The sequence below is a fragment of the Procambarus clarkii genome, chromosome 14, assembly GCF_040958095.1.
Source record: "Procambarus clarkii isolate CNS0578487 chromosome 14, FALCON_Pclarkii_2.0, whole genome shotgun sequence".
Taxonomy (NCBI): domain Eukaryota; kingdom Metazoa; phylum Arthropoda; class Malacostraca; order Decapoda; family Cambaridae; genus Procambarus; species Procambarus clarkii.
In genome coordinates this window covers 42,967,546-42,982,125 of record NC_091163.1, presented here as the reverse complement: position 1 = coordinate 42,982,125, position 14,580 = coordinate 42,967,546, and the positions used below count along the sequence as shown (strand labels likewise).

Below are 14,580 nucleotides of genomic sequence, written 5' to 3'. Positions count from 1 at the left end.
CCCCATTATCACCTGTGGTCAGTGTCAGCCCCATTATCACCTGTGGACAGTGTCAGCCCCATTATCACCTGTGGTCAGTGTCAGCCCCATTATCACCTGTGGTCAGTGTCAGCCCCATTATCACCTGTGGTCAGTGTCAGCCCCATTATCACCTGTGGACAGTGTCAGCCCCATTATCACCTGTGGACAGTGTCAGCCCCATTATCACCTGTGGTCAGTGTCAGCCCCATTATCACCTGTGGTCAAAGTCAGCCCCATTATCACCTGTAGACAGTTTCAGCATCATTATCACCTGTGGACAGTGTCAGCCCCATTATCACCTGTGGTCAGTGTCAGCCCCATTATCACCTGTGGTCAGTGTCAGCACCATTATCACCTGTGGACAGTGTCAGCACCATAATCACCTGAGGACAGTGTCAGCCCCATTATCACCTGAGGTCAGTGTCAGGCCCATTATCACCTGTGGTCAGTGTCAGCCCCATTATTATCTGTGGACAGTGTCAGCTCAATTATCACCTGTGGACAGTGTCAGCCCCATTATCACCTGTGGACAGTGTCAGCACCATTATCACCTGTGGACAGTGTCAGCACCATTATCACCTGTGGACAATGTCAGCCCCATTATCACATGTGCACAATGTCAGCACCATTATCATCTGTGGACAGTGTCAGCACCATTATCACCTGTGGACAGTGTCAGCACCATTATCACCTGTGGACAATGTCAGCCCCATTATCACATGTGCACAATGTCAGCACCATTATCATCTGTGGACAGTGTCAGCCCCATTATCACCTGTGGACAGTGTCAGCACCATTATCACCTGTGGACAATGTCAGCCCTATTATCATCTGTGGACAGTGTCAGCTCAATTATCACCTGTGGACAGTGTCAGCCCCATTATCACATGTGGACAGTGTCAGCACCATTATCACCTGTGGACAGTGTCAGCACCATTATCACCTGTGGACAATGTCAGCCCCATTATCACATGTGCACAATGTCAGCACCATTATCACCTGTGGACAGTGTCAGCACCATTATCACCTGTGGACAGTGTCAGCCCCATTATCATCTGTGGACAGTGTCAGCCCCGTTATCAGATGTGGACAGTGTCAGCCCCATTATCACCTGTGGACAGTGTCAATCCCATTATCACCTGTGGACAGTGTCAGCCCCATTATCACCTGTGAACAGTGTCAGCCACATTATCAGCTGTGGTCAGTGTAAGCCCCATTATCACCTGTGGACAGTGTCAGTCCCATTATCACCTGTGGACAGTGTCAGCCCCATTATCACCTGTGGTGAGTGTCAACTCCACTATCACCTGTGGTCAGTGTCAGCACCATTATCACCTGTGGACAATGTCAGCCCCATTATCACCTGTGGACAGTGTCAGCTCCATTATAACATGTGTAAATTGTCAGCCCCATTATAAACCAGTGGTCTGTCTCAGTCCCATTATCACCTGTGGACAGTGTCAGTCCCATTATCACCTGTGGTCAGTGTCAGCTCCATTATCACCTGTGGTCAGTGTCAGCCCCATTATCACCTGTTGACAGTGTCAGCCCCATTATCACCTGTGGACAGTGTCAGCCCCATTATCACCTGTGGACAGTGTCAGCCCCATTATCACCTGTGGACAGTGTCAGCACCATTATCACCTGTGGACAGTGTCAGCCCCATTATCAGCTGTGGTCAGTGTCAGCCCCATTATCACATGTGGACAGTGTCAGGCCCATTATCACCTGTTGTCAGTGTAACCCCCATTATAACCTGTGGTCAGTGTCAGCCCCATTATCACATATGGACAGTGTCTGCACCACTATCACCTGTGGACAGTGTCAGCACCATTATCACCTGTGGACAGTGTCAGCACCATTATCACCTGTGGACAGTGTCAGCCCCAATATCACCTGTAGACATTGTCAGCACCATTATCACCTGTGGACAGTGTCAGCACCATTATCACCTGTGGACAGTGTCAGCACCATTATCCCCTGTGGACAGTGTCAGCACCATTATCATCTGTGGACAGTGTCAGCCCCATTATCACCTGTGGACAGTGTCAGCACCATTATCACCTGTGGACAGTGTCAGCACCATTATCACCTGTGGACAGTGTCAGCCCCATTATCACCTGTGGACAGTGTCAGCCCCATTATCACCTGTGGACAGTGTCAGCCCCATTATCACCTGTGGACAGTGTCAGCACCATTATCATCTGTGGACAGTGTCAGCCCCATTATCACCTGTGGACAGTGTCAGCACCATTATCACCTGTGGACAGTGTCAGCACCATTATCACCTGTGGACAGTGTCAGCCCCATTATCACCTGTGGACAGTGTCAGCCCCATTATCACCTGTGGACAGTGTCAGCCCCATTATCACCTGTGGACAGTGTCAGCACCATTATCACCTGTGGACAGTGTCAGCCCCGTTGTCACCTGTGGACAGTGTCAGCACCATTATCACCTGTGGACAGTGTCAGCCCTATTATCACCTGTGGTTAGTGTCAGCACCATTATCCCGTGGTCAGCGTCAGCTCCATTATCACCTGTGGACAGTGTCAGCACCATTATCACCTGTGGACAGTGTCAGCACCATTATCACCTGTGGACAGTGTCAGCCCTATTATCACCTGTGGTTAGTGTCAGCACCATTATCACCTGTGGACAGTGTCAGCACCATTATCACCTGTGGACAGTGTCAGCACCATTATCACCTGTGGACAGTGTCAGCCCCATTATCAGCTGTGGTCAGTGTCAGCCCCATTATCACATGTGGACAGTGTCAGGCCCATTATCACCTGTATCCAGTGTAACCCCCATTATAACCTGTGGTCAGTGTCAGCCCCATTATCACCTGTTGTCAGTGTAACCCCCATTATAACCTGTGGTCAGTGTCAGCCCCATTATCACCTGTGGACATTGTCAGCACCATTATCACCTGTGGACAGTGTCAGCACCATTATCACCTGTGGACAGTGTCAGCACCATTATCACCTGCGGACAGTGACAGCTCCATTATCACCTGTGGACAGTGTCAGCACCATTATCACCTGTGGACAGTGTCAGCCCCGTTGTCACCTGTGGACAGTGTCAGCACCATTATCACCTGTGGACAGTGTCAGCCCTATTATCACCTGTGGTTAGTGTCAGCACCATTATCCCGTGGTCAGTGTCAGCTCCATTATCACCTGTGGACAGTGTCAGCACCATTATCACCTGTGGACAGTGTCAGCACCATTATCACCTGTGGACAGTGTCAGCCCTATTATCACCTGTGGTTAGTGTCAGCACCATTATCACCTGTGGACAGTGTCAGCCCTATTATCACCTGTGGACAGTGTCAGCCCCGTTGTCACCTGTGGACAGTGTCAGCACCATTATCACCTGTGGACATTGTCAGCACCATTATCACCTGTGGACAGTGTCAGCACCATTATCACCTGTGGACAGTGTCAGCACCATTATCACCTGTGGACAGTGTCAGCACCATTATCACCTGTGGACAGTGTCAGCCCCATTAAAAGCTGAGAGGTGGGAACGATGAGCCGGAGCTCAAGCCCTGGAAGTACAATTAGGTGAGTACACACACCACAACCTCTACTTCAACCACACTCACAACCACCACACATACAACCACCACACTCACAACCACCACACACACAACCACCACACATACAACCACCACACACACACAACCACCACACTCACAACCACCACACACACAACCACCACACACACACAACCACCACACACACACAACCACCACACACACAACCACCACACACACAACCACCACACTCACAACCACCACACACACAACCACCACACACAACCACCACACTCACAACCACCACACTCACAACCACCACACACACAACCACCACACTCACAACCAGCACACACTCACAAGCACCACACACTCACAACCACCACACTCACAACCACCACACTCACAACCACCACACACACACACAACCACCACACACTCACAACCACCACACTCACAACCACCACACTCACAACCACCACACACACACACAACCACCACACACTCACAAGCACCACACACTCACAACCACCACACTCACAACCACCACACACACAACCACCACACACAACCACCACACTCACAACCACCACACTCACAAGCACCACACACTCACAACCACCACACACACAACCACCACACTCACAACCACCACACACTCACAAGCACCACACACTCACAACCACCACACACACAACCACCACACTCACAACCACCACACACACAACAACCATAGACACAACCACCACACACACAACCACCACACTCACAATACCACAGACACAACCACCACACACACAACCACCACACTCACAACCACCAGACACAACCACCACACACACAACCACCACACACACAACCACCACACTCACAACCACCACACACACAACCACCACACACACAACCACCACACACACAACCACCACACTCACAACCACCAGACACAACCACCACACACACACAACCACCACACACACAACCACCACACTCACAACCACCACACACACAACCACCACACACACACACACAACCACCACACACACAACCACCACACACACACAACCACCACACACACAACCACCACACTCACAACCACCACACACACACACACAACCACCACACACACACAACCACCACACTCACAACCACCACACTCACAACCACCACACACACACAACCACCACACACACAACCACCACACACACACACACAACCACCACACACACAACCACCACACACAACCACCACACTCACAACCACCACACACACACACACAACCACCACACACAACCACCACACACACAACCACCACACACACAACCACCACACACACAACCACCACACCCACAACCACCACACACACAACCACCACACACACAACCACCACACACACACAACCACCACACACAACCACCACACACAACCACCACACTCACAACCACCACACACACACATACAACCACCACACACACAACCACCACACACACAACCACCACACACACAACCACCACACACACACAACCACCACACACACACAACCACCACACACACACAACCACCACACACACACAACCACCACACCCACAACCACCACACCCACAACCACCACACACACAACCACCACACACACAACCACCACACACACAACCACCACACACAACCACCACACACACAACCACCACACACACAACCACCACAACCACCACACCCACAACCACCACACACACACAACCACCACACACACACAACCACCACACACACAACCACCACACACACAACCACCACACACACAACCGCCACACACACAACCACCACACACACAACCACCACACACACAACCACCACACTCACAACCACCACACTCACAACCACCACACACAACCACCACACACACACAACCACCACACTCACAACCACCACACACACACACACACACACAACCACCACACATACAACCACCACACACACAACCACCACACACACACTCACAACCATCTCACTCACAACCATCTCACTCACAACCACCACACATACAACCACCACACATACAACCACCACACACACAACCACCACACACACAACCACCACACACACACACACACAACCACCACACATACAACCAACACACTCACAACCATCTCACTCACAACCACCACACTCACAACCACCACACACACAACCACCACACACACAACCACCACACACACAACCGCCACAAACACAACCACCACACACACAACCACCACACACACAACCACCACACTCACAACCACCACACACACACTCACAACCACCACACATACAACCACCACACTCACAACCATCTCACTCACAACCACCACACATACAACCACCACACATACAACCACCACACACACAACCACCACACACACAACCGCCACACACACAACCACCACACACACAACCACCACACTCACAACCGCCACACACACAACCACCACACACACAACCACCACACTCACAACCACCACACACACACTCACAACCATCTCACTCACAACCACCACACATACAACCACCACACATACAACCACCACACACACAACCACCACACACACAACCGCCACACACACAACCACCACACACACAACCACCACACACACAACCACCACACTCACAACCGCCACACACACAACCACCACACACACAACCACCACACACACAACCACCACACTCACAACCACCACACACACAACCACCACACTCACAACCACCACACACACAACCGCCACATACAACCACCACACACACAACCACCACACTCACAACCACCACACACAACCACCACACACACAACCACCACACACACAACCACCACACACACAACCACCACACTCACAACCATCTCACTCACAACCACCACACATACAACCACCACACATACAACCACCACACTCACAACCACCACACACACACTCACAACCATCTCACTCACAACCACCACACATACAACCACCACACACACAACCACCACACACACAACCGCCACACACACAACCACCACACACACAACCACCACACACACTCACAACCGCCACACACACAACCACCACACACACAACCACCACACACACAACCACCACACTCACAATCACCACACACACAACCACCACACTCACAACCACCACACACACAACCGCCACACATACAACCACCACACACACAACCACCACACTCACAACCACCACACACACAACCACCACACACACAACCACCACACATACAACCACCACACATACAACCACCACACACACACTCACAACCATCTCACTCACAACCATCTCACTCACAACCACCACACATACAACCACCACACATACAACCACCACACACACAACCACCACACACACAACCACCACACACACAACCACCACACATACAACCACCACACAACCACCACACACACAACCACCACACACACACACAACCACCACCTGGTTGATACCTGGTTGATGGGGTTCTGGGAGTTCTACTATTCCCCAAGCCCGGCCCGAGGCCAGGCTCGACTTGTGAGAGTTTGGTCCACCAGGCTGTTGCTTGGAGCGGCCCGCAGGGCCACGTACCCACCACAGCCCGGCTGATCCGGAACTTCTCTTAGAAAACCGTCCAGTTTTCTCTTGAAGATGTCCACGGTTGTTCCGGCAATATTTCTTATGCTCGCTGGGAGGACGTTGAACAACCGCGGACCTCTGATGTTTATACAGTGCTCTCTGATTGTGCCTATGGCACCTCTGCTCTTCACAGGTTCAATCTTGCATTTTCTTCCATATCGTTCACTCCAGTACGTTGTTATTTTACTGTGTAGATTTGGGACCTGACCCTCCAGTATTTTCCAGGTGTATATTATTTGGTATCTCTCTCGTCTCCTTTCTAGAGAGTACATTTGGAGAGCTTTGAGACGATCCCAATAATTTAGGTGTTTTATCTCGTCTATGCGTGCCGTATATGTTCTCTGTATTCCCTCTATTTCAGCAATCTCTCCTGCTCTGAAGGGGGAAGTGAGTACTGAGCAGTACTCGAGACGGGACAGCACAAGTGACTTGAAGAGTACAACCATTGTGATGGGATCCCTGGATTTGAAAGTTCTCGTAATCCATCCGATCATTTTTCTGGCTGACGCGATATTTGCTTGGTTATGCTCCCTAAACGTTAGATCGTCGGACATCATTATTCCCAAATCCTTGACATGCTGTTTTCCTACTATGGGAAGATTCGATTGTGTTTTGTACCCTGTATTATGTTTCAGATCCTCATTTTTGCCGTACCTGAGTACCTGAAATTTATCACTGTTAAACATCATGTTATTTTCTGCTGCCCAATCAAAAACTTTGTTGACATCTGCTTGTAGTTTTTCAATGTCTTCAGCAGAGGTAATTTTCATGCTGATTTTTGTGTCATCTGCAAAGGACGACACGAAGCTGTGGCGTGTATTTTTGTCTATATCAGATATGAGAATAAGGAACAGTAGCGGTGCAAGGACTGTACCTTGAGGTACAGAGCTTTTAACATCGCTTGGACTCGATTTTATCTGATTGACTGTTACTCTTTGTGTTCTGTTCGACAGGAAATTGAGTATCCAGCGTCCTACTTTTCCAGTTATTCCCATTGACGTCATTTTGTGAGCTATCACCCCATGGTCACATTTGTCGAACGCCTTTGCAAAGTCTGTGTATACAACATCTGCATTTTGCTTTTCTTCTAGGGCTTCTGTGATTTTGTCATAGTGGTTGAGTAACTGTGACAGACAGGATCTTCCCGCTCTAAATCCATGTTGTCCTGGATTGTGCAATTCATTGTTTTCCATAAAACTAGAAATTTGATTCCTAATCACTCTTTCAAACCCACCACACACAACCACCACACTCACAACCACCACACATACAACCACCACACACACATAACCACCATACACAACCATCACACACACAACCACCACACACACAACCATCACACACACAACCACCACACACACAACCATCACACACACAACCACCACACATACAACCACCACACACACAACCATCACACTCACAACCACCACACACACAACCACCACACACACAACCACCACACACACAACCACCACACACACAACCACCACACACACAACCACCACACTCACAACCACCACACATACAACCACCACACATACAACCACCACACTCACAACCACCACACACACACTCACAACCATCTCACTCACAACCACCACACATACAACCACCACACACACAACCACCACACACACAACCGCCACACACACAACCACCACACACACTCACAACCGCCACACACACAACCACCACACACACAACCACCACACACACAACCACCACACACACAACCACCACACACACAACCACCACACTCACAACCACCACACACACAACCACCACACTCACAACCACCACACACACAACCGCCACACATACAACCACCACACACACAACCACCACACTCACAACCACCACACACACAACCACCACACACACAACCACCACACACACAACCACCACACACACAACCACCACACATACAACCACCACACACACAACCACCACACACACAACCACCACACACACAACCATCACACACACAACCACCACACTCACAACCACCACACATACAACCACCACACATACAACCACCACACTCACAACCACCACACACACACTCACAACCATCTCACTCACAACCACCACACATACAACCACCACACACACAACCACCACACACACAACCGCCACACACACAACCACCACACACACTCACAACCGCCACACACACAACCACCACACACACAACCACCACACACACAACCACCACACTCACAACCACCACACACACAACCACCACACTCACAACCGCCACACACACAACCGCCACACATACAACCACCACACACACAACCACCACACTCACAACCACCACACACACAACCACCACACACACAACCACCACACACACAACCACCACACATACAACCACCACACACACAACCACCACACTCACAACCACCACACATACAACCACCACACACACAACCACCACACACACAACCACCACACATACAACCACCACACACACAACCACCACACACACAACCACCACACTCACAACCATCTCACTCACAACCATCTCACTCACAACCATCTCACTCACAACCACCACACATACAACCACCACACATACAACCACCACACACACAACCAACACACACACAACCAACACACACACAACCACCACACACACAACCACCACACATACAACCACCACACAACCACCACACACACAACCACCACACACACACACAACCACCACACACACAACCACCACACATACAACCACCACACACACAACCAACACACACACAACCACCACACACACAACCACCACACATACAACCACCACACAACCACCACACACACAACCACCACACACACACACAACCACCACACATACAACCACCACACATACAACCACCACACACACATAACCACCACACACACAACCACTACACACACACAACCATCACACACACAACCATCACACACACAACCACCACACACACAACCATCACACTCACAACCACCACACACACAACCATCACACACACAACCACCACACACACAACCATCACACACACAACCACCACACATACAACCACCACACACACAACCATCACACTCACAACCACCACACACACAACCACCACACACACAACCATCACACACACAACCACCACACTCACAACCACCACACACACAACCTCCACACACACAACCACCACACACACAACCACCACACACACAACCACCACACACACAACCACCACACACACAACCATCACACACACAACCACCACACTCACAACCATCACACACACAACCACCACACATACAACCACCACACACACAACCATCACACACACAACCATTACACACACAACCACCACACATACAACCACCACACATACAACCATCACACACACAACCACCACACTCACAACCACCACACACACAACCATCACACACACAACCACCACACACACAACCACCACACATACAACCACCACACACACAACCGCCACACACACAACCACCACACACACAACCACCACACTCACAACCGCCACACACACAACCACCACACACACAACCACCACACTCACAACCACCACACACACACTCACAACCATCTCACTCACAACCACCACACATACAACCACCACACATACAACCACCACACACACAACCGCCACACACACAACCACCACACACACAACCACCACACACACAACCACCACACTCACAACCGCCACACACACAACCACCACACACACAACCACCACACACACAACCACCACACTCACAACCACCACACACACAACCACCACACTCACAACCACCACACACACAACCGCCACATACAACCACCACACACACAACCACCACACTCACAACCACCACACACAACCACCACACACACAACCACCACACACACAACCACCACACACACAACCACCACACACACAACCACCACACTCACAACCATCTCACTCACAACCACCACACATACAACCACCACACATACAACCACCACACTCACAACCACCACACACACACTCACAACCATCTCACTCACAACCACCACACATACAACCACCACACACACAACCACCACACACACAACCGCCACACACACAACCACCACACACACAACCACCACACACACTCACAACCGCCACACACACAACCACCACACACACAACCACCACACACACAACCACCACACTCACAATCACCACACACACAACCACCACACTCACAACCACCACACACACAACCGCCACACATACAACCACCACACACACAACCACCACACTCACAACCACCACACACACAACCACCACACACACAACCACCACACATACAACCACCACACATACAACCACCACACACACAACCACCACACACACAACCGCCACACACACAACCACCACACACACAACCACCACACACACTCACAACCGCCACACACACAACCACCACACACACAACCACCACACACACAACCACCACACTCACAATCACCACACACACAACCACCACACTCACAACCACCACATACACAACCGCCACACATACAACCACCACACACACAACCACCACACTCACAACCACCACACACACAACCACCACACACACAACCACCACACATACAACCACCACACATACAACCACCACACACACACTCACAACCATCTCACTCACAACCATCTCACTCACAACCACCACACATACAACCACCACACATACAACCACCACACACACAACCACCACACACACAACCACCACACACACAACCACCACACAACCACCACACACACAACCACCACACACACACACAACCACCACCTGGTTGATACCTGGTTGATGGGGTTCTGGGAGTTCTTCTACTCCCCAAGCCCGGCCCGAGGCCAGGCTCGACTTGTGAGAGTTTGGTCCACCAGGCTGTTGCTTGGAGCGGCCCGCAGGGCCACGTACCCACCACAGCCCGGCTGATCCGGAACTTCTCTTAGAAAACCGTCCAGTTTTCTCTTGAAGATGTCCACGGTTGTTCCGGCAATATTTCTTATGCTCGCTGGGAGGACGTTGAACAACCGCGGACCTCTGATGTTTATACAGTGCTCTCTGATTGTGCCTATGGCACCTCTGCTCTTCACAGGTTCAATCTTGCATTTTCTTCCATATCGTTCACTCCAGTACGTTGTTATTTTACTGTGTAGATTTGGGACCTGACCCTCCAGTATTTTCCAGGTGTATATTATTTGGTATCTCTCTCGTCTCCTTTCTAGAGAGTACATTTGGAGAGCTTTGAGACGATCCCAATAATTTAGGTGTTTTATCTCGTCTATGCGTGCCGTATATGTTCTCTGTATTCCCTCTATTTCAGCAATCTCTCCTGCTCTGAAGGGGGAAGTGAGTACTGAGCAGTACTCGAGACGGGACAGCACAAGTGACTTGAAGAGTACAACCATTGTGATGGGATCCCTGGATTTGAAAGTTCTCGTAATCCATCCGATCATTTTTCTGGCTGACGCGATATTTGCTTGGTTATGCTCCCTAAACGTTAGATCGTCGGACATCATTATTCCCAAATCCTTGACATGCTGTTTTCCTACTATGGGAAGATTCGATTGTGTTTTGTACCCTGTATTATGTTTCAGATCCTCATTTTTGCCGTACCTGAGTACCTGAAATTTATCACTGTTAAACATCATGTTATTTTCTGCTGCCCAATCAAAAACTTTGTTGACATCTGCTTGTAGTTTTTCAATGTCTTCAGCAGAGGTAATTTTCATGCTGATTTTTGTGTCATCTGCAAAGGACGACACGAAGCTGTGGCGTGTATTTTTGTCTATATCAGATATGAGAATAAGGAACAGTAGCGGTGCAAGGACTGTACCTTGAGGTACAGAGCTTTTAACATCGCTTGGACTCGATTTTATCTGATTGACTGTTACTCTTTGTGTTCTGTTCGACAGGAAATTGAGTATCCAGCGTCCTACTTTTCCAGTTATTCCCATTGACCTCATTTTGTGAGCTATCACCCCATGGTCACATTTGTCGAACGCCTTTGCAAAGTCTGTGTATACAACATCTGCATTTTGCTTTTCTTCTAGGGCTTCTGTGATTTTGTCATAGTGGTTGAGTAACTGTGACAGACAGGATCTTCCCGCTCTAAATCCATGTTGTCCTGGATTGTGCAATTCATTGTTTTCCATAAAACTAGAAATTTGATTCCTAATCACTCTTTCAAACCCACCACACACAACCACCACACTCACAACCACCACACATACAACCACCACACACACATAACCACCATACACAACCATCACACACACAACCACCACACACACAACCATCACACACACAACCACCACACACACAACCATCACACACACAACCACCACACATACAACCACCACACACACAACCATCACACTCACAACCACCACACACACAACCACCACACACACAACCACCACACACACAACCACCACACACACAACCACCACACACACAACCACCACACTCACAACCACCACACATACAACCACCACACATACAACCACCACACTCACAACCACCACACACACACTCACAACCATCTCACTCACAACCACCACACATACAACCACCACACACACAACCACCACACACACAACCGCCACACACACAACCACCACACACACTCACAACCGCCACACACACAACCACCACACACACAACCACCACACACACAACCACCACACACACAACCACCACACACACAACCACCACACTCACAACCACCACACACACAACCACCACACTCACAACCACCACACACACAACCGCCACACATACAACCACCACACACACAACCACCACACTCACAACCACCACACACACAACCACCACACACACAACCACCACACACACAACCACCACACACACAACCACCACACATACAACCACCACACACACAACCACCACACTCACAACCACCACACATACAACCACCACACACACAACCACCACACACACAACCACCACACATACAACCACCACACACACAACCACCACACTCACAACCATCTCACTCACAACCATCTCACTCACAACCATCTCACTCACAACCACCACACATACAACCACCACACATACAACCACCACACACACAACCAACACACACACAACCAACACACACACAACCACCACACACACAACCACCACACATACAACCACCACACAACCACCACACACACAACCACCACACACACACACAACCACCACACACACAACCACCACACATACAACCACCACACACACAACCAACACACACACAACCACCACACACACAACCACCACACATACAACCACCACACAACCACCACACACACAACCACCACACACACACACAACCACCACACACACAACCACCACACATA

The 14,580-nt window shown here is 50.0% G+C and overlaps 1 protein-coding gene across 3 annotated transcripts in view; it reads right to left on the bottom strand.

Moving 5' to 3' along the window:
- The window catches only part of LOC138364616 (uncharacterized), a 155,363-nt gene that overhangs the window by 15,473 nt on the left and 125,310 nt on the right, over nt 1–14,580 (bottom strand). The gene's annotated exons all lie outside the window — the stretch shown is intronic.